Source organism: Schistocerca nitens, chromosome 6 (assembly GCF_023898315.1).
Source record: "Schistocerca nitens isolate TAMUIC-IGC-003100 chromosome 6, iqSchNite1.1, whole genome shotgun sequence".
Lineage (NCBI taxonomy): Eukaryota > Metazoa > Arthropoda > Insecta > Orthoptera > Acrididae > Schistocerca > Schistocerca nitens.
Genome location: NC_064619.1, coordinates 552,206,454 through 552,234,016, shown reverse-complemented (window position 1 = coordinate 552,234,016; position 27,563 = coordinate 552,206,454).

Below are 27,563 nucleotides of genomic sequence, written 5' to 3'. Positions count from 1 at the left end.
GATCGCCGGCCTACATCCACGTCGTCCGACAAGACGACTGACCGACGACCAACCAAGTTGGTCCGCACTCAAGTGATATGTATCGGCAACCGTCGGGCGGGTCATTGCTGTCATGAGCTCACTGCAGCCGCGGCGCGACTGAACTTCTGCCGCGTCCTAAGTCAAACACTGCCAGGTCCGAATAGCACTGCTAGCGCCTCCCGACTCACTGGCAGATCCGAACTCACTCCCAACACACGACAACCAGGAAGTAATAGTAGTCAGCAAAGATAATATGCCAGGATTTATATCGATAAGCGCCGCTGCTGCCGCTCACGGGCAGGCAAGGCGGCAACTCAGTGACACCAGTAACTGAAGTTAACATAACGAGGTGGTAGTACAGTAAAAATAGGATGAATAATGAGATATGGCACGAACACAAGCCACGCACGGCACACTCATTATTTCGTTCCCAAGAACGGCATATTGTGAATCCATTCTACGTGTCAATAGATTTGCTTCGAGGTAATTCATAAAGTTCGAACATAGTGTATGCTCCTCCTGTTGCAAAGCGACGTCAGCAATATCGGTTCTAATTTTCCAGTTGTTCCTGATCATCTCAAATAATGTTTCATCTGGGACATTAAAGTAGTCATCAACAACAAGGTTAATTGGAACTACACTAGTTACGCACATTTTTGGGGTTCATGTAAGACAAATCTGACACAAGCCATCGTGGTATGATCGAAATTCAACATGGAATGGTCACAACGGTGACGACTGTTGCCATTTCTTATACAAACACACTGTTGCCTGTGGGAAAAAGTTCACCAATAAGGGAGCTGTGTGCGTAAGATGAGAAGTTCGGTGAACTATAAGTAAGACGTGGATATTTCACCATTTAATGTAATATTACTGTCACGTGTAAATACGTGTACCAATAGGGGCCGGCCAGGGTGGCCGAGCAGTTCTAGGCGCTACAGTCTGGAACCACGTGACCGCTACGGTCGCACTTTCGAATCCTGCCTCGGGCATGGATGTGTGTGATGTCCTTAGGTAGTTAGGTTTAAGTAGTTCTAAGTTCCAGGGAACTGATGTCCTCAGTAGTTAAATCCCATAGTGCTCAGAGCCATTTGAACCATTTGAACCAATAGGGAAATGCGTAAAATTATTTAAATATTCAATAAAAAGTAGTGTAAAAAAGGCATAAGGTATTTCAGTCGTATGTCACTGAAACAGTTAAATAGATTTCAGTTGCTGTGAAATATTAAAAAACAGACTAGTATTAATCGATGTCTAACGTAATAACTAGTATATTTCCAGCGGACCTTGCAGTCGATGAATACTTTAATGTAGAAGAAACAATATTTGAGATGATCAAGAACAACATAAAAGTCAGGACCGATATCAATATCCTGGAATGGTATGATTCAGCTAACGTCGGACGTTGGTGTGGAAGAGACAGAGCAGACGGTGAATTTCATCTCCGGTGGCCTCCCAGGTCTCCAGACCTTACACCTTGTGACTTTTATCTGTGGGGTGATCTGAAAGACCGCGTTTCTATCCGCCCTATGACTGACACTCTTGAAAGTCTGCGATATCACATTGTTAAAGCTTTGAATTCGATAACGAGAGACCACCTGCTCCGTGTGTGGCAAGAAATGAGCCACCGTTTCGATAAATGTGTAACACATGGTGCTCACACGTAATGAATGAGAATTTGAACTTTTCTCTCTCCGGGAGAGGTAGAATTGTGTTTTTATCTTCTGTAGTTTGGAAGCAATAAATGTTTCAGATCTGTTCCTTTCCTTCGAATAGCCCTATATGTATGACATTGTTCATAAATATTGATAAAATAAATTATGACAGCTGTGAGAATTGTAGGGAAAACTGTTATCTGATAACCTTGTTTAAAATTTAAATAGAGGATTAATTTTTTATTTAGGGTTGAGGGAAAACTTGCTCGGGATGAAGAGGCTGAAAAGCTTCTTCTTCAGCTGTGGGACGATGCTGATGTCAAGAATGAAAGTATTTCGGACCTGAATGATAGTGAATACTTGCCCTGAGGTAGTCAAGAAGACGAAGGCAGTTGCATAACGGAGGACGAAGAGGAAGATAATATAGGTGACGTCATTCATAGTGATGATGATGTAATAATAAGTTATGACAACACTATGAGGAATTAATTCACTCGGAAAATAGAATGGTTTGGCATAGAGAGCACCCAACTAAGAGCTAAACTCTGTCTCATAATATAATTCGGAACAATCCTGGTCGTAAAGCGACACCCCTAATTCAATAAAAGAAGCCCGAAGCTCCCAATTACCCCAGAAATAATCTTTCTCATGGTAAAGGAAACCGACAAAAAGGCTAGGTGAGCGTACAAGTGGAATTAACTTTATTCTAACACTGTATCTCAAGTGTGGACGGAGATGGGAAAACTTGTAGGCCTGTACTGGTTTATTTATATCTACTGGAGCCCCGAATGCGAATGAAGAGGTTTCAAGCTATCGCGCAATTTCTCAGATTTGACAATAAAGAGACAATGACAGATCGTAGGATTCATGATAGATTACTTGCATTCAGAAACATCTGGGAAGTGTTCATTTCAGGGCTATCTTCCGTATACGGTAGAGGCTTTAATGCAACTGCTGTTGAACAGCTTGTTGCATTTAGATGGATGTGTCCATTTCGACATTACACGACAAACAAGCCTGCTAAATATGGAATAAAAATATGGTGGCCTTGCGATTCTGGAGATGTATTTCCACTGAATGGACAGATTTACTTGCCAAGCAACCTGGACAACATGAGAAGTAAATCAGACTTATAGAGTCATGAAAGATACACCGGCAAAATGGTTCAATAGAGACCGCCATATTATAGTTGACAATTTTTTCAGTAGCAGCCCTTAGTGAGGGAATTGCTCGCAATAAAACTACCTATGTTTGAAAGCAAGACAGAAATTGTTAAGGAAACGCAGCCACATCATTCAAGAGAAGTAAATTCATGTGTTTTCGGATTTTCTGGTTCCATATCACTAGTATCAGATTATATGTAACAAACAAATCGTCAGCAGTTATACTTGTTTCTCCTCTTCACTTACCAAAGACTGCAGCAGATGATGAAAGGAAGCCAGAAGTAATAAAGCATTACAACAAACACAAGGAGGTGTTGACATCATCGATCAACTTGTGAGCACCTACAGTGTGAAATGCAACACCAAGTATTGGTCTCTTGTACTAATCTACAATATGATCGACATTGCTGGAATCGCGGCAATAATTATGTGGTTGTTTCATCAACGACAAAGCCTATCTTCAAATCAGAAGAAGAGGCAGTTTTTGTTGCAGTCCTTCAAAAGGAGCCAAATACGACCTTCATAGCCCTGGATATGGCTAGGAGGCTAAAGAACATACGGTACCTGTGAATCACTAGACCACCAAGAAAAATATAGGTGTTCTGTATGTCCAAGAATCTTAAACAAAAAAATAAAATAAATAACTGGGGAAAATTTGTATACAGTTCCCATTTCAGCTCACTGTGATATGCTTAGAATATGATAAAAATGAGGAAATGTATTGTGTTGCCACGAATATTTCTGAGCAGAATAAAACTAGACAGGTACTTAATTTTTTTACCATCACTACAGACATAACAAAAACTGAAAAATAAATGTTTCAGTTTTCTTCAAAAATATAAAATAAAACGGTTCGTTCAGAAACTTTTTAATAATCAAGGGTAACAATAGTATGTCAACTTTAAAAGAATAAACATAGTTACTGTAGCAAAAACCAATGTAAAACAAAATGTTGCAAAACATATAATGCTAATTTTTCTCCCATACAACATTAAAAACAAATTTGCGTTTGATGTATACCACCCACTAATAATAAAATCAGTGTGGAATATAACAAAATAAAGTGCTCCCGAAAAATGAACTGCATTATTTAAATTCCCCAAGTGACAAGTCACGTAACTTTTCCAACGTGTCCAGCGGAGGTTGAGGTATGGGCTAGCGATCACCACGATTACGCCAATCCAGACGATCAGCGGCCGAACCATTTAACGTGTTTAACGGTCGTGGCTGCTCTGCCGCTCAGACTATTTCGACTGTTGCCAAGCGAACGCACCAATAGAGCCAACAACGGTGGAACACTACCGTCAAAAGTACCTTTCCTTCACACACTACTGAAACAACGACCGAAAATCAACATTATAGTTATATGTACATTTACACGTAATATCAAAACAGTTTCAAAATTTTTACCGTCATTTAGCGACCTGGGAATGTAGACTTTTTCTGCAAAATCGGATTATTAGCGACGACATGACATCATGGCTCGGGTAATAGCCCGAGAAGATGTCATCTAATTTTGTGAACTCTCATTACAAATACAATTCAGTATTCCATAAGTTATTAGCAAAATTCATACATATGTTTATATCCGATTTTATAGTATGACAAAGTTAAGATTACAAAACGTTACGAGCAGTTTGAAGGTAGAGAGTACATGTGTCCCCTAGATACCTGTCCTTTTATGATTAGATGTTAGTTTTTGCTATTAACGCACCTGTTGTATTCTCTTTAGCCGCCTTTATGTCGTCTCTGTAGAGCTGTACCTTGGGAAGCAAGGAGAGTATGTTGGTAGGTGGCCAGTACCCTCATTTAATAACAAATACTGCACGCAATTAAAAACTGGGTTCATATTCGTAAATGGAGAGATACATACGTTCTCATGCGCTGTGGTACAAGCTATCTTCTGTATGGTCAACGCAGCCTCAACGCTGTTGAATTAGAAGTCCACTATGTTCACTATAAGGTTGCTATGTGCTGCCTTTCCCTGTGCTACAGCTAACTCTGCAGCTCCATCTCGGTGACACGGTCGATCTCACACGCCGTACAGGCTCGAACTAACTCGCCGTAACTCGAATGAAGTAACTGACTAAACTGGCCCTCCGGTCCTCGGGGGGGGGGGGGGGGGGGGCGATCCTAAATACTGGTGGCTGAGAGGGCGTTCGCGGCACATTTCCAGAGAGTCTTGTCGTTTGCCTCTATCGATTCTCTCGTAACCTCTATGCCGCACGGTATGCTGGCGCGAGCGTACACCAGTAAAACTTACATATTAACTTAATACCACTTCAATTCATAGTAATTCAAACAGTCATCAAAATATATCTATTAGTTAGCTGTAAGTAGTAATTAGTATACGTCGGACCCGCGTGTCGCCACTGTTAGTGATTGCAGACCGAGCGCCGCCACACGGCAGGTCTAGAGAGACTTCCTAGCACTCGCCCCAGTTGTACAGCCGACTTTGCTAGCGATGGTTCACTGACAAATTACGCTCATTTGCCGAGACGATAGTTAGCATAGCATTCAGCTACGTCATTTGCTACGACCTAGCAAGGCGCCATTACCATTTGCTATTTATCTTGTGATGCATGTTCTGGTATGATTTTTTTTTTTAGTAATTTAATTGAAAGCTTTGTTGCTTTGGTAAAAATAAAATTGGTTCTTTTTGTCGTGACAGAATAAATTACTATTAATCACACCAGATTTGTCGGAGAACAGCAGCAACATGTGTAATTGATCCAGCTTTAAGAAATTCCATTACCTATTAGCGGAAAATTCGTGCGGTACTGTCCGACGTTAGAAAAGTCGTGGTGTTCCGTTCGGAGCAGGAGGCGGCTGTCTTTTCTCATTCGCAATATCGAAAATTACTAAAAAATGAACAGAAAATTTTTTTTCGGCGGAAGATCGCGCGGAGAAAACAGACAGAAGTTACATGAAAGAAACCTAAGGGACCAACTAATTGGATTTGTACGAACATATAAACGGAACTGAAGGAAATTGGAATAAATACTATAACGATGTCGTCACGACAGCCTCCTGTTCCGACAGAACACACGCTGGATCATAAGCTGCATAAATCTTTTAAACAGAAATGATTATCACAAGTATAATTAATGAAAATAAGGTTGAGAGATCTTCTTTGAAATTAAATAAACTTCAAGGCTTCAAGTATTATATTATGAAACGGAAACTTACATTAACATGGCCACCCATTGTGGCGGTGGAGCGAATTTTCATGACACACATTCTCGCTTGTTTGTGGCTACATATATTTTTAATCACTTAAACTCTTAAATTTACAATAAAATTATGATATCAGTATGGAGCACAATACTTTTGCGTCCGACTCGCAACACATTCACAGAAGAACAGCTAGAGAGCGGCGCGGCTCCCTGCAGAAGTAAAAAAATTGGCAATTGTTATTTTGAAACATAAGTGCATCGTTTTCTTACTGATCGATAGCAGCGTATAACAGTTTATAGCTATCGTGATATTCTGCGCTTTTCAGGAGCGCGGCAAAGATATCTGGTCACAACATTCATTGGTATATGTTAGAAGTTCGCACATACTGACGCGAATACAGAAAAAAAAATACTTTTACATGTTAAAAATCGCAGTGATAAAGGCTGTAATGTCACAATGTACCGTCAGACCGATGTTCACCAATTATGGATTAAAGTTAAGTATTCCAGAAGCTACGTAATTTATTTGCTAGTCTCAAGACATTGTCCTGTTCCAGACCTCACGCCATCCTGCGTGAGCTTTAACGCGTACCTTTCGGCTTCACCTCATAGTGGCTTGGCTGTCTTGCCAAGTCACAACAGTAATTGTCTGGGATTCTTAGATGAGGAAGTAGATGACTAGTGGTGCCTTGTTTCTATTGTAGCTGTGGAGGAATTATGGCTGTGGCAAACTTGCTTATCTATCTTTAATAAGGTAATCAGTAACTTACTATATATACTCGGAATTTGAAATTTAGCATACTATAATGTTTGATGATGTTATCGCTCTAATGATTCATTTGTCATTAGTTTATACTGCCTGACGTATTAGTCATAATTTTAAAAATGCAACTTCTTAATACCTACAGTAGTTCTTAAAGTTGCAATGAGATCGTCTTAAAAGACGAAAATTATGAAATATACATCGCTGAGTCGTGGTGCCATGAAGTTAGCAGATTGGCCTGTCTGGCGCCACTGGCTCAAGGATAGTATCGAATATCCATGTTGCAGCCCCACTGCCAACGAGTAAGAGTTGGTATCTGTGGGTTGTGTCTTTAGAAGGTCTTTGCTTGCCGATATATATACGGATTCGCTGGCCCGAGAAGAGAGGACACCAAGTTTGGGGATTGGCAGTAGCAAGCTGACAAGAGGTGGTCAGGAGGTCCGAGCGGCCGAAGCCACGATCTACGAGGGTGTGCGCAGAGAGAAGGTAGAGGAGTATTTCACAGGGGTCAGCGTCGACGACAAACAGCAGGCCGACACCCCGTCCGCTGGTTGGCAACATTCGTGTCGGGCGACGTCTCGTGACCTGGCTGCCCTCTTCTACCTAACTTTCATCGGCACCACTCTGTAACCGCTGCGACGCACCGTGGACCTATAACACTCCTAACTGCTGTTATTACTGCACCATAACCTCAATGCTAGAAACAGGTTGTGAATTAAAACTCTTTTGTAAAAGCAATTATAGTGCAAATCAACAGAGCAGTGTTACCCTCTGAGAGGAATTTTGTTAAATTGACCGTGTTGTACCTAACGGAAGTGGCTTATCGGAAATGAAAATTAGAATTACGTAAATATTTAAACAGTACCAAACAAAATTTTGCCTATTTGCACTGTTCAACGGATAAAGAAAACGGCCGCCAGCCTAACTAGGCAAGAGAAAGATTAACATTCTCGATTAAGAAAGTAGGTATAAGTAACTATTACGGACAAACACAACCTAAACTTGGCCACACACGAGTGCAATGAACTCTGACACACCTATGTTTTAAGATTGAAGCTAACAACTGGATCAGCACTAGCTATTTGCAAAATTATAACAGCTACCGAAACCCACTATTACTTTCAGGGCTTACACAAAGTGAGTGGTCTTTATACTGTTAATATGCACACAAGAGAGGCAAACACTTAGTAATCATGTACATATAATTTTCTACTATGCAATTTTCTACTTTTACTACCATGAGACATAAAATTAACATTTATGTAAGATACTAGCTCACTTTCTGCGATTAACAACAGGTAGTAATGTGATCATTTACTAAGCAAAACTTTATAAACCTTAGTCTTGAGAAATTTTAATTTGAAGTTGGCAACAACACATTAATAATCAGCTTTACTAGGAAAATTATTTCAGCAAGCATCATTAATTATAACTCACTCTCTTGCCACATTAACTTTAACTTTATTCTGTCCCATAGGTATTAATTAGCAAACTGAGTTTTAACGTACTTTCAGTAAGGGTACTCGGTAATCACTTTAGTTCAAACGGAAAAGGACCCTGAGAGGTGTTATGATGAGGACAAAAGTCAAGGTAGGTACATAAATTCAGATACGAATTACCTTATATTTCAGCACAATCACATATCCATTACGCTGATCCTTCACTGTACATTATTATAGTGATATGTTGCAACGATTGCGCAATGTGGTGGCCACAGCATGTTGGTAGGTGGAATTGCAAGCAAAACTGCTGGACTCTGTCATTTCTTGGTGGCGAAGATAGATACGAATTCCAGAATAGCCCAGCTATTTATTCAAACATCCGAGGCATTGGAAAATAACAGAAAAGCCTCTCTCGAAACCAGCACTATGCAACTTTTGCACGGCAGCGCACGGACTCGTAGCTCATCTCAGACTGCTGGCTCGTCCCCGACTGACTATCAGTTCCACCTTTTCCACCTAGGCCAACCACATTTTGCGCGCTACACAGTTCCGTTCCCGAGGGGAACCACTACACCTTTTACATACAGAATAACTAAGAGCCCTAAGTGAGGATCGGCAGTTTACATAACAGCAAACAAATACATTAAATAAAACAAAACATTTACACATATTGACATCTCTACAAAAAAATTAATCACACAAAATTACAATCATATACAGTAAGTTTTGCTCCCTCCAAATGGGACAAAGAATATAAATGACAGGTATGCTACACAGCATACAATCAAATCATGACATCAAAGTTTGTATAAAGAAAGGAGTATACAATTTTATATTATCGATTCAAACAAACACATTTACCGAAGCTCAATGATGAAACATAAGATGAAACAGAGACAAAATAAATCAGTAGAGCATTAGAGCCATGGTGTTACAGACCATGGAACTGCTTTCTGATAAAGTGGAGTAACATTCTGTAATCCTCGTGGTGAATTGTGTCATTACCTACCTGCCCTTCTAATTATTTTCTGGTTTTTACCCGACCCTCAGAGTTTTACTCGGTCGGCTCTTTGGTCGTAAATATAGACAGTAGTATTGTACTAAGACCGCAGTTGTTTGAAAATTTGTTCCGCTATAATATTGATTTTTCTTTCTGGTTTATACCCGATCATTAATGTTCTAATGAATCGACTCCTGGTCTTAAATACAGAAGGAACAATTGTACTAAGGCACAGGTTGCCGTTAAACAAAACAGGGGTCTTGTGGTTAGACTCAGATGTTAACCGGTTCAATTCTATGATTGTAATTGCTTTAGCTATAATCTGAGCAACCTGTTGTACTAAGCTGTGCGTGGTTGTCTTTGAAAGACCGGATCATTATTGGTGAATTTTTAACTGGATCTTGTGGTTCCGCCGAGTGAGTTCTCTTGTAATAAGTATTCACAAGTAATGTTTCAAGATGTCCCTTCAGACCAATCTTAATAACTGACAATCAGTTTAACTTGGAAAATATTAACAGCCAACCGTCATCAGGGCTTTAGCCAAAATAAGATTGTCAAAAAGGACGGGTTGGGATCCATTCGCACCTTGGTGGCCGATTGGAATTAAGAGGTTGCTTGCTTTGAAGTAAGCCTTGTCAATGTCATATTGTTTCCTAATATGTTTAACCATTGAACACAGGTGCTCATCTTAACCCCCAGCCCCTCGACATACAGCTTTCAAATTAAAGATTACGTCATCTGTTTTGAGTGATTGGTTCAGTCTTTTCATCAACGGTGCTTATATGGCTTTCATGTGTTGCAGAAGAACATTTAATAAGAGAAACTGTGTCCAGCGCGGCAGTAAACACCGCTGTTTCACCCGATAACGAGCGGTTTGCAGGTCCGGTCGTCTTTTAATTATTGTAATATTGTTTCTGCTTTGATTTCTCTTGCAAAAGTTTATTCATTTTAGAAATTTGTCGTTTAATTTAAAAAACAAAATTTAATGTTACATGTTGTTAAATAAACAGGTTGTGTGAAAAGAAAGTTATTTTGGTGGGTCATCCCATCCACGTTTTCCTTAATTTCAGTCAGTACCACATCTCAGCCTCTCCTTAGCGTCTCATCCAATGTAGTTGTGTTCGATATCTGAACTATCCCTAACTTCTTTTTCCAGATCACTTTTTATTTCCGAAACAATATCTTTCAAGATTGATCTCTTTGAACTAACTACATCTTCTAGCCACACTAAGTGAACAACATCAAACTGTCAAATACAATCACTTACAACAATTTTGTTGGTTGGTTGCTTCATTTGGGGGAGGGACCAAACATTAAGGTCATCGATCCCATCGGATTAGCGGTGAAGGGGAAGGAAGTCGGCCGTCCCGTTTCAAAGGAACCACCACAGAATTTGCCGGAAGCGATTTAGGAAATCACGGAAAACCTAAATCAGGGCGGCCGGACGTGCGTACATGATTACTCTGTAATGAGACGCCAGATACCAGAGTTCCTTTATGCTACACTGCACATCAGAACTGTAGGATCACACTTTTGATGCCCCTTAGTTATTTTCTACAGCGACATAAAAGTTATAAACTTAATTGGAGTTCTTCACAACCTTCCACTGTATTTAATAAATGAGTTAATAAAACGACAAAAGGACCCTCTAAAACCCTGCAGTTCGACAATATCCTCAGTGCCACCTGCTCCTGTTTGTTGAGGACTGCCGCGCTGGATTAGCCGAGCGGTCTTAGGCGTTGCAGTCATGGACTGTGCGGCTGGTCCCGGCGGAGGTTCGAGTCCTCCCTCGGGCATGGGTGTGTGTGCGTTTGTCCTTAGAGTAATTTAGGTTAAGTAGTGTGTAAGCTTAGGGACAGATGACCTTAGCAGTTAAGTCCCATAAGATTTCACACACATTTGAATTTTTTTGTTGAGGACTTTGAAAATGTACCTGCTCAAAGAAAACCCCAACACGAGTGTCCTGGACGCCTGTAGCTAGACAACTATTGACACCTCTCCATTCTGGCATGCCTACAAGTAGGCGGCCAGGACTCTCTTATGGGTCTTCTGTGGGGGTATACTTTTTAAAGTGCTCAACAAACGTCGGCGGATGGCACTGACAGTGAACTGGGGGTCGTACACTGATGCTTTGTAGTTTTATTCCTTTATGTATCATTGTCACACCCATCTGTGATCAAGCCCAAATAGCGTACAAGAAAGGAGGCCGGGAATAGCATAATCACCGTTTGCTGCTTCGAATCGCGTTCACATTCCGTCGAATGGTTTTGGAAGGTCACTTGTGGCTCCACACTGTACACCAGAGGAAAAGCAGCAGTCGCATTGCACTACAAAGAGGCGCGATCGCTTCAGTGGGGTTGCTTTCCCACGATGGGTGATGTGTCCATTGGGTATCAACAGCGTCGAAGATTCTCGACAACGTCATCTTGTTGCTTATCACATTGCAACTGTCGTTTTCGATGCAGAATGTGTGGGAATCAACGCCTAAAGAGGTGATTTCATTGACGTCCTTTATGCCACACCCTGAGGCCGTTTTGTTACGTATCTGAGAGGCGCTGTGTGTGAAACACATCCCTCAGCAACACATAATAAGAACGCGTCATTTCAACGCTGGGCGTCACAGTTCTGACCTCCGTCGTGGAGGCGTCAAAAGATGGGGTGATGTGAGGGTAGGTGGGCGTACTTCCACCTTCTTATCCTGTGACAAATCAACGGCGCCGTTGGGAAGCATCGCGGTGAAATTTGGTGCCAGTGTCACGTCATTAACTAGTTTACACCTCACATGGACTTTTGAGTTGTTGGTTTTACCGCATGTGTATAAACCTGCTGTTTGAAGCGGCGCCCAGCCCGAGAGCGACATTGCAGGGCGCCATGTGAAAGAGGAAAGTTGTAGGCACTTTAGAGTCAAAGTTCAGGCTTATACGTCATAATGGGAAATAATTACGGGTTTTCGAAAAAGTGATCCTTTCATTGTTTTGTGCAGTGTAAAATATCAATAAAAATATCTTTGTACATTTTGTCGATGGGTTTTGGTTTCTTAAAGCCTACTGCCTATGGATCGTGCCGTAAATGAAGACATTCATTACGCCGATGTCTCTGTGTTGCCAACTCCAGTGCACTCAAATTACCGCTGAATAGAATCCCGTAGTCGGCTGCTCTCTCCGTTTTGAAAGCAGAAGAGAACCGCTGTTTAGTAGAATTGACGCTGCAGGAAGGAGCATTCTTCGTGCTCTAATTGTGGCGGGCAGAGTCTGCTTTAATTCTGGGCCTTGGCGTGTCTGTCTCTTGTTTGACCACACCCTCGCCGAAACAATACGACAGGTGATTGCGTCAGAGTCTTTCTTGCGTTCGCTGATTTCCTGGCCATTCAATAGTCCAATTCGTCCACCTCTGGCAGGGGAAAAAAAGGAGTAGGTGGACCGTCAAATATGGAACCTTGTGGCCATTCTCTCTCTGGCCCTCTGTGAAGTCGGAATCTCTCGTTACGAAAGAGCGGAAATTTTGTTTCGTTATTGTTCTGCCGTACGGACAGTCGTGCAGCGGCAGCGCTGCTGAAAATGCGAGACCAAACTCCGCCCGTACCAGTTATAAATGTAAGAGGCAAAAAGTGCGTGGAATCGATTGTGTGGCGCCTAGCATTCAAACGCCACAGTGGAACTGGGAAATCTGAAACGTTCGCGTTACAAAAAGGGGAAAAAATAAGAATGAATGTGAAAGCTCTGAAACACCTGCAGAATAGGACAGGAGAAAAGATACCATTGACGTCGGTGTTTGTTACAAGAATTTTTCTACTACAGTCTACGTATCTGATTCCCAAGTATTATCATATAACTTAAAACAAATGTTAGTGATACTTTCACCGTAAATATTTATGATACGTTAAAGGTACTGCAGCTTACACAAATAGGAGCAAGAGACAAATAAATTTCAGGTCAATTTTTTTCTTAATCTTATGAAAGCATGAATTATGATTTGTCTACAAAGTGAACTGCCATCGCTTCTCTGTAAGTCAAATTCAGGCAATTCAACTATTTTATTCAATTAACGAGAACTTACTGAGTATATTGACAGCAAAAGAATTTATCTATTCTTTTCTTACAGTAATGGAAAGTGTATACTTCTCTCACCAGAAGAAATTGTTCGCCGAAAAGGAAGCCATTTGATCAAATTTGTCCACTGCCTGTCTCTTAGAGCGATGGCGAAATGCAGCGGAATCAGGGGGTGTACAGAGTATGTTTATTGGGAGTATGTCAAATATGATTTCCAGAGTGCTATTCGTAAAACATTTAGTGGGCCAAAATGGTTAATAGTTCATACTTTATGTTTAAGTTTGCTTAATGTGACCTAATGAATAATCGGTCGAAATTGTTTCAACGTGTTAAAAAGGTCTGTAAAGTCCATCAAGACCAATACGTTTTGATGACGAGAGGTTTGGGGCAGACACTTCCCACGCAGCCAACCTTTGTGTCATTTTTATAAGCCTTCCCGAAACTAAACTGTTTCTAGGAAACGTATCCAAAAAAATAATTAGTAGGCAAGGAGCATTAATTAGTATCGCCTAATTCAGACGAACATATTTTTCAATAGCAATGTCTGTAAACGAAACTTCTGCAATCTCTCCAGCAGCATGTATCTATTTACGCTACTTATTTCATTGCATTTCAGTTAATTCCCCCACAAGGAAATACACCAACGAAGAAGCATCATTCTAGCAATGAGAGTGACATAAACGTATCAAAGCATTGGTAAGACAAAGTGTTTCCTTTCAGTGCCGATTAGTTCATAATGTTGCTACAGACCTAAATCTGGCGCATCGAGAGTGTTCTTTGTTCTCATATTTAAACATAAAATAGAGCTGAAATGCCTTTAACTCTGAGGTCATTAATGCTTCAAAAAGACTCTGGTAACTGGTTGGTACGTCTTCACACTCCATTCGTCATGGTGATGATAATTTCAATGTCTTTAACGCATCAAATGATACGACAGGTGATAAAGTATTGCGCTTCTCTCTGGTAACTACCGTCAGAGACATAACGCTTCCAACGAAATACAAGGTGACACAGAAACACGAGGACATTTATACAATCCAATAAAATTAGAAGTAATGAAGGAAAGAAATTGAATCCATAGTAATCGAAACCTTACATCTTTGCCATCTACGAAAAATTGATAGCATTTTTCATTTTTTAAAAATTACTTCCTTTAGACGGCGTCCTCCTGTACGAGTACAAACGTGAAATCTTGCTGTTGAGATCCCTCATTGGTCGCTGCAACATCTCTCCTGGGATTCTCTGTTTTCACTCACCCAGAGTTCTTGGTCCAGTGGTGTACCTTTGGTCTTGAGGCAGCCCCCCCCCCCCCCCCCCCCGCAAGAAAAAAACACAAACGGGTAAATGTGGGGATCTAGGGGGCCGGGAAATGTTAACGAATCGAGAGATCACACGATTGCCATGCGATTCTCGCACATATGCCATTGAATGCCGTGCAGTGTGTGACGTCGCTCCGTCGGATTGAAACCAGACTTCTTGAAAGTTTTGAAAGTTGTTCAATGCATGTGTAACGAAAGTTCGTAACATCGCCACACAACGGTCGGCATTGGCAGTTATTGTGTATCCCTGTTCATTTGCGAAAAAATACGGCCCGATAATCCCATGTGATGAAACACCACACTATACTACCACTGTATTAGCGTGTACAGGGCTGGATTTGTGGTGCCAGTAACGGTAGTTATTTTTTCACGTAACCTGTTAGATGAAAATGTGCCTCATCTGACATCCACAACTTGTTTAGAAATTCATCGTCATTGTTTATTTTTGTTATCATTTGTTGACAAAATCCTAATCGTAACGGGTAATCGTTGTCCTTCAATTATTGCACCATCTGTAGCTTGTACGGATGACATTTTAAGTCAAGATGAAGAATCCTGCAAACACTCTCGCGGGACATTCCTACCACTCCATTTTGCTTACGAATTGAACGTCGTGGGCTCCGCAAGACAGACTCGCGTACAACATCAATGTTCGCTGGAGAACGCACACTTCTTGTTCGTACTGTTGGTTTCTTCTTGAGGGCAGATCCAGACTGTTCAAAGTTATTAGTCCTAAATTTTATCGCGTGTTTCGACGGAACGGCATCATGAGGTCCTAAATTATAAAAACGTCGAATAGTCCTCTGCGCCGCAACCAAACTATCGTTGTTTTTATAAAACATTTTTATGGCTAACTGACGCTGTTGTCCGTTCCTTACTGAAATGGCGGATGTTTACTCGCTAACTGTTACGAACCCGCAGTGATGCCACCTGCCCATGGCTGCAACTACTCAGTTCAAACATTCCATTTATTCTGTGTCACCCTGTTTGTATCTGTACACAAACACTTAAAGAAACCCCGTTAAATAACTACACTAACGAATAAACCTAGCGGTATCATAGTACTAAGAAATAATTATAAGAAATCCACGGAAACTGTCTTGCATTCTAATAAGAAACAACTTATTTCTCTGCTTCAGTACCATCCCATATTGTGTACCGATTCTGTGTGTTAATAGAAGTCTGGTGGGCAAGCAAAAAGAAAAGAAAAAAAACTGCTTTTCGTGGTCTACACGCGACAAACTCTCACACATGGGGATATAATAGTTTTCTTTCTTGTCATTACAATGCCAGATTAACCATCACTGGTGGCGCACATCTATGAGACGGCAGTTAAACTTCCTGGTAGCTATCCCCTCCCTATCCTTTCCCGTTTCTTTTCTCTTCTCGAAAATTCCAGCAGAAGTGCCGGCTGCGTGCATGGAATATGGGTGTCGTAGTTCTGACCTGCAATATCCAATTTGTAAAATCGCCAGGTGTCATATAGGTGTACGATAACCATATTTTGTGAGACGTAATTATCAGTACTCACCGTTATTGGTACGCTATAATACTGATGTTACCAATAGTCCGCTGTCGTTCATTCGTATATGTGGAGCTGGAAATAAATCATCTCAAAATTCAGAACAGGCAGCAAAAGCTAGTTATTCTGAACATCTTCCATCCTCCAACCATTCACAGTCCGTGTCGCCTGGCCACCAAGAGCGGTTGCAGGACGATTTGATTCACGGATCCAGTTATATGGCTCCTTCCGTGTATAGCGATTTTACGACTATGACGAGTGGGGCCTGAAGATGGCACAATGTAATACCGAAACTGGTAGCACATACAGGTTCATAAAATAAAATAAATTTCAACAATTCATACGGCTGTTGCTAAATTAAAGCATCAAGACATTCACAAATGGTCCTGACAGCAGAAACCCAGATGTTTCTATAATTGAGTTGACTGAGTAGATGTGCTGAGTATGAACTACAGATCAAGCAGAAAAACACTTAGACAGCTATATTTTGCCGTCTTCTTCCAAAAAGAATTAGTTTCCAACGCTGACTGTTGTTTATACTCAATTTATTTGTTCATGTAGTGGCAGCAATTATGATTCAGTCAAGACACACAAGAATTAATGACATTAATTGCCTGTGGGCATTGATTTAAATCTGCTAATGTTATTAATTCCTTTGTGTCTTAATTGAATTTTATTTTGTATTATGTGACGTTTCAGATGTATATATATCCATTTTCATGGAACATACTACACATAAGAAAAGCGTTAATAGAAATTAAGGTACGAAGTAAGTGTGGGCTATAGTCATCAGAATAAAAAGAGAGTAAAATAAACACTTCCATCCTTTAACCAGTAAAAAACATGGTTTTGTTTACAGTAACTTTTTTAAAGGCCCGTGCATGGTTGGCCGCTTATACAGTAAACTAAAATGACAATTAAACACTGTGTAAGTACAGATAGGTAGACAGTATTTGGAAAAGTAACATTAAAATGACTTCCGGCTCGTTACAAGCTGTAGTACACCATTTACCAATGTTTGAAGGCACAGAACTGTGAGCAGAAAAACATCGTCACAAACAAGTCAAACGTAAACCTGTGTGATTTACGTTATCTAAGACATTCACATGATAACTCATACATATATTAATGCAGAAGTTACGAAATTCAAGAATAGGAAGTCAATTTTTTCGTACAAAGCTTCCAGAAAAATAAATAATGATCTTTGAAAACATATAGTCTAACGTAGCGTTTTATCTGTTTATTCTTTTCGCATATGCATGAATTAAATTGTGTATTGAACTTAATAGAGCGGAAAAGAAACTACGGTAACACAAACTTAAGGTGACATTCAATGCCGTAAGATGATTGTTTTCTAACTTGCAGTGGTGTTGTATTTCCATACTTCCTCGTTTAATGAATAAAAGCGCATTGTACGTCGTATTAGTGACATTCACTGTGAAGTTGTTTACTAAAGCCCCAATAAGGACAGAAGTGAGAGACTACAAATTTCCATTAACAGACACGTCCTGACGCAGACACCTTTGTTGTCATTCAGCAGCAACTGTCTGTTTATAGAACAAATCCGTTTTGTGGTGCGGCGGTCTCTGATCTGACGTGAGTAGAGTATCCTGTAGGGGAATACGTAAGCAGCTTATACAAGCATACGACTAATTCTGCGTCAAAAGCTGTACATCTTCCGACGACCGCGAGTGCGCTTGTGAACCGTACGTAGTGAACACGCTTAGTTGGCAAACCGCGATCCTTCTTATGCGCGAAGCTGAGCTCTACATTGTTCTCGCTGTCGACAAGCCTGTTTGTGAGATCCAGCGTAGCGTGAATACTCGGAGTCTAAGAGCATATGCAGCTCCCCGAACGGCAAAGACTATGTACTAGCACTCTCACACGTATGCATAAATCCTGAACATTTCCTCCGACCTCAGTGTCCCAAGCAGTGAGTCAGCAGTCTGTGTAATGTTTTTCCCTTTTCTGTCCATGACGTAATTTTCTTTTAATCTGTGATTCAATTTCCTTTCATTTGAATATTTTGCTCAAATGGTACCCACATGTTTAATGCTTCACTCCTTATACAATAGCGATAAAACTTCAGCTGCATTCGCTTCTGTGCAAGTAACTGTAAATACTTGAGTTGACAGATGCATGGAAAAAAAACCACACAAACGTGTATGTAATAAGCCTACATTGATTTAAAACTGCCTTACTGTCAAAAGTGATCGTCAGCATCAGATAAATTACTGATGCATTAATTAATTAAAAAGCATTACACTATTTGGAGCACTTTTCATAATTCTTCAGTTAAGTACCTGTATCACAGACAAAATAAAGTTGTTGGTCTTTTTACAATTTAAAAATGGTCTTAGACGAGCACAATTCCCTGGTTGTTGCATCCATTCCCTAGAAATTTTCCTTGAATCCGTTTTCAGCACGAACAGCACATACGAATACGAAGGAAGTAAATCTGAGTCGGTAACGATAGTAATCGCTACAGTATCCTGAAGGAGCATAAGCTAAATAAATTGATGGTTACTGACGGCATAATTTTAATGAGGGCCCATTTCAGTACTGCAAAATCCTGCTGTTGAAATGGTGTTTTAAAAAGGGCGCTGCTATTCTGTCTATCACAAATCTATGTTATTTACGTTCTTCATGCTGCTGCTGCTGGAACTAACTGCCTCTGAAAGTACAAAGTAGCAGCGAAATGGAGAAAAGTAATCTGGGTGACAAATAGAAACTGTGCCATCCCTGTTTGACCCTTAAATGCGCCACGGTGATAAAATAGGAAACTGTGTCGTGTTGTGAAAATATGGTGAAGTGTGTAAATGAAAGCCAATACAGTGCGTCCACTACATATAAAGTATATAAAGAAAGCAAATGTTATTGTTCGCTTTGGATGAAGTCATCAATCTCTCTGGCGTAATAAACATATAAAGTGGCGCCAGAGAGAAAACTGACTGACATTCCTTTGTCTAGCTACACATGAAGGTAGTTTAATAGCACTTGTAACGCTTACTGCTTGTAAAAGGATACGTATGTATTGTACATCTATTACTCTGTGGTTAATTTAGGATAGAATTCAGTAGTTACAATACTAACCTTCTTCGTTACTTTCTGGAAAGCTCCTCTTCTTGAATTATGAAGTAACTACGTGAGAGTTTTCCGACAGCCACGAGCCATGGTAGATCATTGCTGGATCGTGACCATAAACCGCCAAAAGCTTTATACAGGTTGTAAAAAAAAGGTACGGCCAAACTTCCAGGAAAAATTACTCACACAAAAATAAAGAAAAGATGTTACGTGGACATGTGTCCGGAAACGCTTAATTTCCATGTTAGAGCTCATTTTAGTTTCGTTCTTCCACCTACACTCATTGGAGCACGTTATCATGATTTCATACTGGATACTCTACCTGTGCTGCTAGAACATGTGCCTTTACAAGTACGACACAACATGTGGTTCATGCACGATGGAGCTCCTGCACATTTCAGTCGAAGTGTTCGTACGCTTCTCAATAACAGATTCGGTAACCGATGGATTGGTAGAGGCGGACCAATTCCATGGCCTCCACGCTCTCCTGACCTCAACCCTCTTGACTTTCATTTATGGGGGCATTTGAAAGCTCTTGTCTACGCAACCCCGGTACCAAATGTAGAGACTCTTCGTGCTCGTATGGACGGCTGTGATACAATACGCCATTCTCCAGGGCTGCATCAGCGCATCAGGGATTCCATGCGACGGAGGGTGGATGCATGTATCCTCGCTAACGGACGACATTTTGAACATTTCCTGTAACAAAGTGTTTGAAGTCACGCTGGTACGTTCTGTTGCTGTGTGTTTCCATTCCATGATTAATGTGATTTGAAGAGAAGTAATAAAATGAGCTCTAACATGGAAAGTAAGAGTTTCCAGACACATGTCCACATAACATATTTTCTTCTTTGTGTGTGAGGAATGTTTCCTGAAAGTTTGGCCGTGCCTTTTTGTAACACCCTGTATTTATATAATAATTTTCGGGCATCACCTGTCTTCTTGAATAATATTAAAGGAATAAAAATCAGTATAATATTTTGCCTTTTAACGATAGCATGAACATGAGTGCCAGCCGAAGTGAAAATAGCTCTGAGCACTATGCGACTTAACTTCTGAGGTCATCAGTCGCCTAGAACTTAGAACTAATTAAACCTAACTAACCTAAGGACATCACACACATCCATGCCCGAGGCAGGATTCGAACCTGCGACCGTAGCGGTCACGCGGTTCCAGACTGAAGCGCCTTTAACCGCACGACCACACCGGCCGGCAGCCGAAGTGACCGAGCGGTTTTAGGCGCTACAGTCTTGAACCGCGCTATCACTACGGTCGCAGGTTCGAATCCTGCCTCGGGCATGGATGTGTGTGATGTCCTTAGGTTAGTTAGGTTTAAGTAGTTCTAAGTTCTAGGGGACTGATGATCTCAACAGTTAAGTCCCATAGTGCTCAGAGCCATTTGAATGGTAAACATGAGTGCTCAGAAATAACTTTTTTTGCTAACGTAAAAAAAAAGCTCTAAATTGATCGATTTAGCTTCACGAAATCTGATAACAGTGCATGTTTTATTAAAAATTAACTTGAAGACAAATGCTGAGCAGATAATCGAAATCGAGTTTTTTTTTTTTTTTTTTTCATTCTGGATGCTCAAACAAGAGGAGTTAATTCATTACAATAGCTTTTCGTTGGTGAGGGATTGTATTGGCAATCCCTCTCGATATGGAGCAAAGCTAAACAACTGCCGTCATACACGCAAAGATTTATCAGACATACTTGTCCGCATTATTAATTTTAACAACATTTCCAAATCTTTGGTCAAATAGTGTCTAATCACTAACAGTGACAAACGCTTGTCAATTTTCTGTGCCTTGTCGCTGTATTCATTTCACTGCTTTCACACGCTGAGCAGCTCGGCGAGCGTGTGTGTAAATCATTACTGGCAATTAAGGCAGCGTAACCACCAGTCAAGTAAAATTAATACGAACGTGCGTTCTTAAACATTGTATACGAAATGAATTCAAATTAAAATGTACACGAAGGGAGGTAGGTTCACTATAAAACATCTATAGCATTTCCACTCCTATTGGATTTGTGATTCATATTCTACTAGGCCTTTTGCAATATACATGGTGGTCCATTGATAGTGACCGGGCCAAATATCTCACGAAATGAACATCAAACGAAAGAACTACAAAGAACGAAACTCGTCTAGCTTGAAGGGTGAAACCAGATGGCAGTATGGTTGGCCCGCTAGATGGCGCTGCCATAGTTCAAACGGATATCAACTGCGTTTTTAAAATAGGAATCCACATTTTATTACACATTCGTGTAGTACGTAAAGAAATATTAATGTTTTAGTTGGACCACTTTTTTCGCTTTGTGATAGCTGGCTCTGTAATAGTCACAAACGTATAAGTACGTGGTATCACGTAACATTCTGCCAGTGCGGACGGTATTTGCTTCGTGATACATTACCCGTGTTAAAATCGACCGTTTACCAATTGCGGAAAAGGTCGATATCGTGTTGATGTATGGCTATTGTGATCAAAATGCCCAACGGGCGTGTGCTATGTATGCTGCTCGGTATCCTGGACGACATCATTCAAGTGTCCGGACCGTTCGACGGATAGTTACTATATTTAAGGAAACAGCAAGTGTTCAGCCACATGTGAAACGTCAACCACAAACTGCACTAAATGATGATGCCCAAGTAGGTGTTTTAGCTGCTGTCGTGGCTAATCCGCAGATAAAATGCGCGAGAATCAGGAATCTCTAAAATGTCGGTGTTGAGAATGCTACATCAACATCGATTGCACCCGTACCATGTTTCTATGCGCCAGGAATTGCATGGCGACGAATTTGAACGTCGTGTACAGTTCTGCCACTGGGCACAACAGAAATTAACGGACGATGACACATTTTTTGCACGCGTTCTATTTAGCGACGCAGCGTCATTCACCAACAGCGGTAACGTAAACCGGCATAATATGCACTATTGGGTAACGGAAAATCCACGACGGTTGCGGCAAGTGGAACATCATCAAACTTGGCGAGTAAATGTATAGTGCGGCATTATGGGAGGAAGGGTAATTGGCCACCATTTTATCAATGTCAATCTAAATTGTGCAATGTATGCTGATTTCGTACGTAATGTTCTACCAATGTTACTACAAGATGTTTCACTGCATGACAGAATGGCGATGTACTTCCAACATGATGGATGTCCAGCACATAGCTCGCGTGCGGTTGAAGCGGTATTGAACAGCATATTTCATGACAGGTAGATTGGTCGTCAAAGCACCATACCACGACCCGCACGTTCACCGGATCTGACGTCCTCGGATTTCTTTCTGTCGGGAAAGTTGAAGGATATTTGCTATCATCATCCACCGATAACGTCTGACAACATGGGTCAGCGCATTGTCAATGCACGTGCGAACGTTACGGGTGGGGAACTACTCGCTGTTGAAAGGAATGTCGTTATACGTATTGCCAAATGTTTTGAGGACATCATTTTGAGTATATATTGCCTTAATATGTTATTTACAGGCAATCACGCAATAACAGCATGTGTTCTCAGAAATGATAAGTTCACAAACGTACATCTATTACATTGGAACAACCGAAATAAAATGTTCAAACGTCTCTACATTTGGCATTTCAATTTAAAAAACCTACCTGTTACCAACTGTTTGTCTAAAATTGTGAGCCATATGTTTGTGACTATTCCAACGTCATCTATCACAAAGCAAAAGAAGTGGGCCAACTGAAACATTTATATTTCTTTACGTGCTACACGAATATGTAATAAAATGTGGATTCCTATTTTAAAAAACGCAGTTGATATCCGTTTGACCTATGGCAGCACCATCTAGCGGGCCAACCATACTGCCATCTGGTTTCACCCTTCAAGCTAGACGAGTTTGGTTCTTAGTAGTTTTTTCGTTTGATGTTCATTTCGTAAGATATTTGGCCCGGTCACTATCAATGGACCATCCTGTATACGTTCCACCATATCTTAGAAGCAAGAAATGATATACACTACTGGCCATTAAAATTGCTACACCACGAAGATGACGTGCTAAAGACGTGAAATTTAACCGAGAGGAAGAAGATGCTGTGATATTCAAATGATTAGCTTTTCAGAGCATTCACACAAGGTTGGCGCCGTTGGCGACACCTATAACGTGCTGACATGAGGGAAGTTTCCAACCGATTTCTCATACACAAACAGCAGTTGACGGGCGTTGCCTGGTGAAACGTTGCTGTGATGCCTCGTGTAAGGAGAAGAAATGCGTAACGTCACGTTTCCGACTTTGATAAAGGTCGGATTGTAGCCTATTGTGATTGCGGTTTATCGTATCGCCACATTGCTGCTCGAGTTGGTCGAGATCCAATGACTGTTAGCAGAATATTTAATCGGTAGGTTCAGGAGGGTAATACGTGTAACGTCTCTTAGCAAAAGGCATATCATGTAATAAAGAGAAAACATTGTGTATCATGTTTTGTTACTGTATAAAATTATTTACTTTTTTTATTATTTATTTTAGATAATATCTGTGTCGGCGAGTACTGAAACCGCCACAGACGATAAATATCAAACAAAGATGAGAATATGTGACTAGTATAAATAATACAGAACGAACATTAATTTCTCTGTCGTCTTCTTGGAGTTACGTGAGTAGGATAGCCTGTGACGTGATATTGTATGTTAGCGTAGCATTCTTTTGTCAAGTTTGTAAGAGGGACGCCATTAAGCAAGATTTTGAAGAGGTGTGTAATTAATCAAATTGTTAAAATGTTTTGAATAGAGTTACTTAGTGAAACCTTGCATTATGGTTTATGTCAAGCTTGCCGGGTATTTTATCCCATCCCTTTAAGACATTTTCAGTTGTTTAAATATTATTCGTGGTGCAGAGCGGCGCTACGAACGAACCAGCCGCTGCCGCGGCTCATTTAAATTGCAGTAAATGAAATCTATCATACCGCAAACAAGCGGTCAGGTAATAGTGAAGTAAAATTATTTCTTTCAGCCTTCGGAATTGCAGAGCAGAGCAGCAGATTTTATGATGTGTTTTACAGGTTGACGCGGGCTGCTGATAATATATTACTAATAGTGCAAAAAGATAATTTATTTTCATCACATAAAAGAAATCTTGCTGTGCGTAGTTCTGGTCTGGCAACCTTACAGTAAAAACATCTTTTTTCTCCGATAATAGTCTCATGTTCTCGTGTTAGCCGTGGTACTTATTGTTGTTTTACTGTTAACAAAATTCCACTGCAGAATTATGATGTTGAACAATCATTGCGTACTGTAACATCAGTATTGATAACGACGAAATTTTCATTAACCTTTTCAATAACTATAAAGTAAGGAAGATATGTTGAACTTTATGGCGAGTTACAGTAACGAAAAAATGTTGCTTTAATAGAAAGCCAGATCCAGAACAATAAGAACACAATAGATTCTATTTTGTAGAAAATTAATGATCCAAAGAAAGGCATAGCACAGCACCACTAAAAGGTATTTCGAGTCTCTTTTCGTAGTAACATATTTCATTTAATATATGAGTTGTTACGCGAATAATAATAATAATAATAAAACAAAACAAATAGAAAAAAGAGACACGAAGCGAAACTGTCGCCCAAAAACGCGGGGCACGAATTTGCAGTGGCCACGAAAATAATAACTGTTTTATGTGTTTTCTTTCAGTGTCTATTGTTATATACATGTATGTATTTAGTGATAAATGTATGTATGTGTCTCATGATTAATGCCATGTATTAATGAATGTACAAACATTCTTTCATGAAAAAACGCACCACTGCAAGCGAGTCAGAGCAAACGATCCTGATAGTACTGAGAAACTGTAACGACTACATAATACGGGGGCAGCAGAACCCCGAAATCAGATAAACTAAAGGTAAGACTACAGTGTAGTTGTCCTGTTTGTAGAAGCTTAACTCCAGTGAAGGGATCTCATATCGCTAGTGGTGTGCGTAGTTTGACGTTAGTGTTTATAACAGGGCAAAGTTGAGTGTAGATAGTAATTTTTAGTGTGCAGTGTATTGTAGATAAATTAACATATTTTGTGTGCAGGTGGCAAAACTGTCAGATCTTGTGTTCGAGTAGGTAATTTATGAATATGGTTAAATTGCGTAGTCAACGTCCGAGCAATATGGATACTGAGGAACAGCCATTAGTTAGTGCAGGAAATGTAGAAACGGGTGCATTAAGCAGTACAAGTACTCTCTTTGAGGATATACCATGCGAAAATGTGGGGGCAGGGGCACAGGAAGTGATGCCACCGCCCACCAGTGCTCAAGGAGAGGTAGATAAAGAAATTGCACCATCCCCAGAAAAGCAGGAACCAGAGAGTGGTAATATGCCGGGTGGGTATTCACTTCAGGCGATATTAGAGCGCGTGCTGGATTACCAGTCAAAATTTGCACAACAACAAGCTGAAAAGGACGAAAAAATTGAGATCTTTCTTGCCCAGCAGGCTGAGCGGGATCGCCAGCAAGCTGAGCGGGACCAGCAACTTGTGCAATCGTTAGAAATTATGAAAAAAGAAATTGCCTGTATGAAACAGAATTATGAGTCGATACCTAAGGCCGTGCAGGAGTTGGCTGTACAGGTCAACAACCTGCAAGTAGCAAACACTAACATGGTAGACGAGATAGGTGTCTTAGCCAACCGATTAGAAAAGCTAGAAATAGATTCCACACAGCTTGTACAGCAGAAGTGGAACGAACAAGCGTCTAAAATTGAAACCGAAATCAACTCATGGCTAGAAGCGAAGGAGAGTGAGATCGACAAAAATATTAATTCTAAGATACAAGCAGCCATGGCAGATAGAGATTCCGAATCGTTCAGTACCGCAGTAAATAGTCAGGTATAGAACGACGTGCAAACCATCAAACAAATACTCAGTGAGGATATTCCGCAGTGGCAAGTGAATATTAGCAAACGGATATCCGACTTGGAAAAGGGTTTAGCACAGAGCAGCAAACATTTTAAACATTAAACTATGTCGCCAACAGCCAACGTTTTTGGCAACGCACAAACTTATACGTGACGCAACAATGGTGAATCTTTAGGCGATAATGCGAAGAGCTGTAGTTTCGGTTCGGAGCACACAGCCAATGTCCCAGGAGCAAACCAGTATAGTCCAAAAATATTGGTTGAAGAAAGTTTGATAAAAAATAGGCAGTTTCAAACGTTTACTACTGAACGGAAGTCAGTACACCCAGTAGTATTGATAAAAAGCTTTAAAAATATCTTGCCTAGTGTGTGGAACGAAGCCCAGAAAATTCAATACGTAATGTCATACATTCAGGGTGATGCAGCGTTGTGGGCTACGGAAGTAGCAGACAGCTGCATGACGTATGAACAGTTCGAAAGGGCGTTTTTGTCGAAATACTGGTCGCCTTGTATACAAGAGCGGCTAAGAAAAGAAGTATACAATCCCGAACCGTACTCACCCCGTCTTGGGAATCTGAGACGGTATTTCGAGAAATATATAAACAAAACGCGCTACTGGGACGAGCCTATCTCACCAAGAGACATAATAAGACTCCTAAAATCACATTTACCCATTCATATCAAAGAGAAATTAATACACGTACCACAGAGCGACATGGAACATTTCCTGTCTGTTCTAGATTCAATAGACTTAATCCAGGAAGACGCAAAAGCAGCGTGTGATCACTCGCGGAATAATGGATCAGGGTGTAAACATGACAGAAATAATAGTGCACAAAACCACAACCGAGGAAATGGTGGGGGTGGTAACAAGGGGCAAGAGCACTCGCAAAATTGTAATAATGGGAGAAGTCAGAACGGGTATGGGCAACCGTCCCATAATAAAAAGCGTCGATTTGACGACCGGTACGATTCCGGACTGCCAGGGACCAACCGCTGGAAAAATGCGCGAGGTCAGTGGCATAGCAATTACAGCGACAGTAATCGAAATTGGAATCAGAATCACCGGCCAAGCCCAGAACGGCAAGGTAATGACCGGTACAACAACAGACCACCACTGCAAAACGCGCCTATTGCGCAGTCGTGGCGGCCTACAAATCAAAACGTACATATAGTAGAGGTCGCGGACAATAGCCGTCCAAGTACCTCGCAAGCAAGCCATCCAACAAACTAGAATCGGCCTCGATATGCTCTCCATCGCTGGCCGAGGGGTGGAGTGAGAGCAACACCAATGACAATAATATGCCTGGAATACATATGCTGCGATACAACGACGGTATCAGTATGGATAAAGATCTACTGACCGAACCGCATGAATGTAAGAAAGATAGCAACGAAAATGTGCAAGCCATAATAGAAGCGAAAATCAATGATGTTGCCGTGAATATTATCATCGACACAGGTGCCTCAGTGAGTGTAATGAGTACAGAATTGTTTAAAGCGC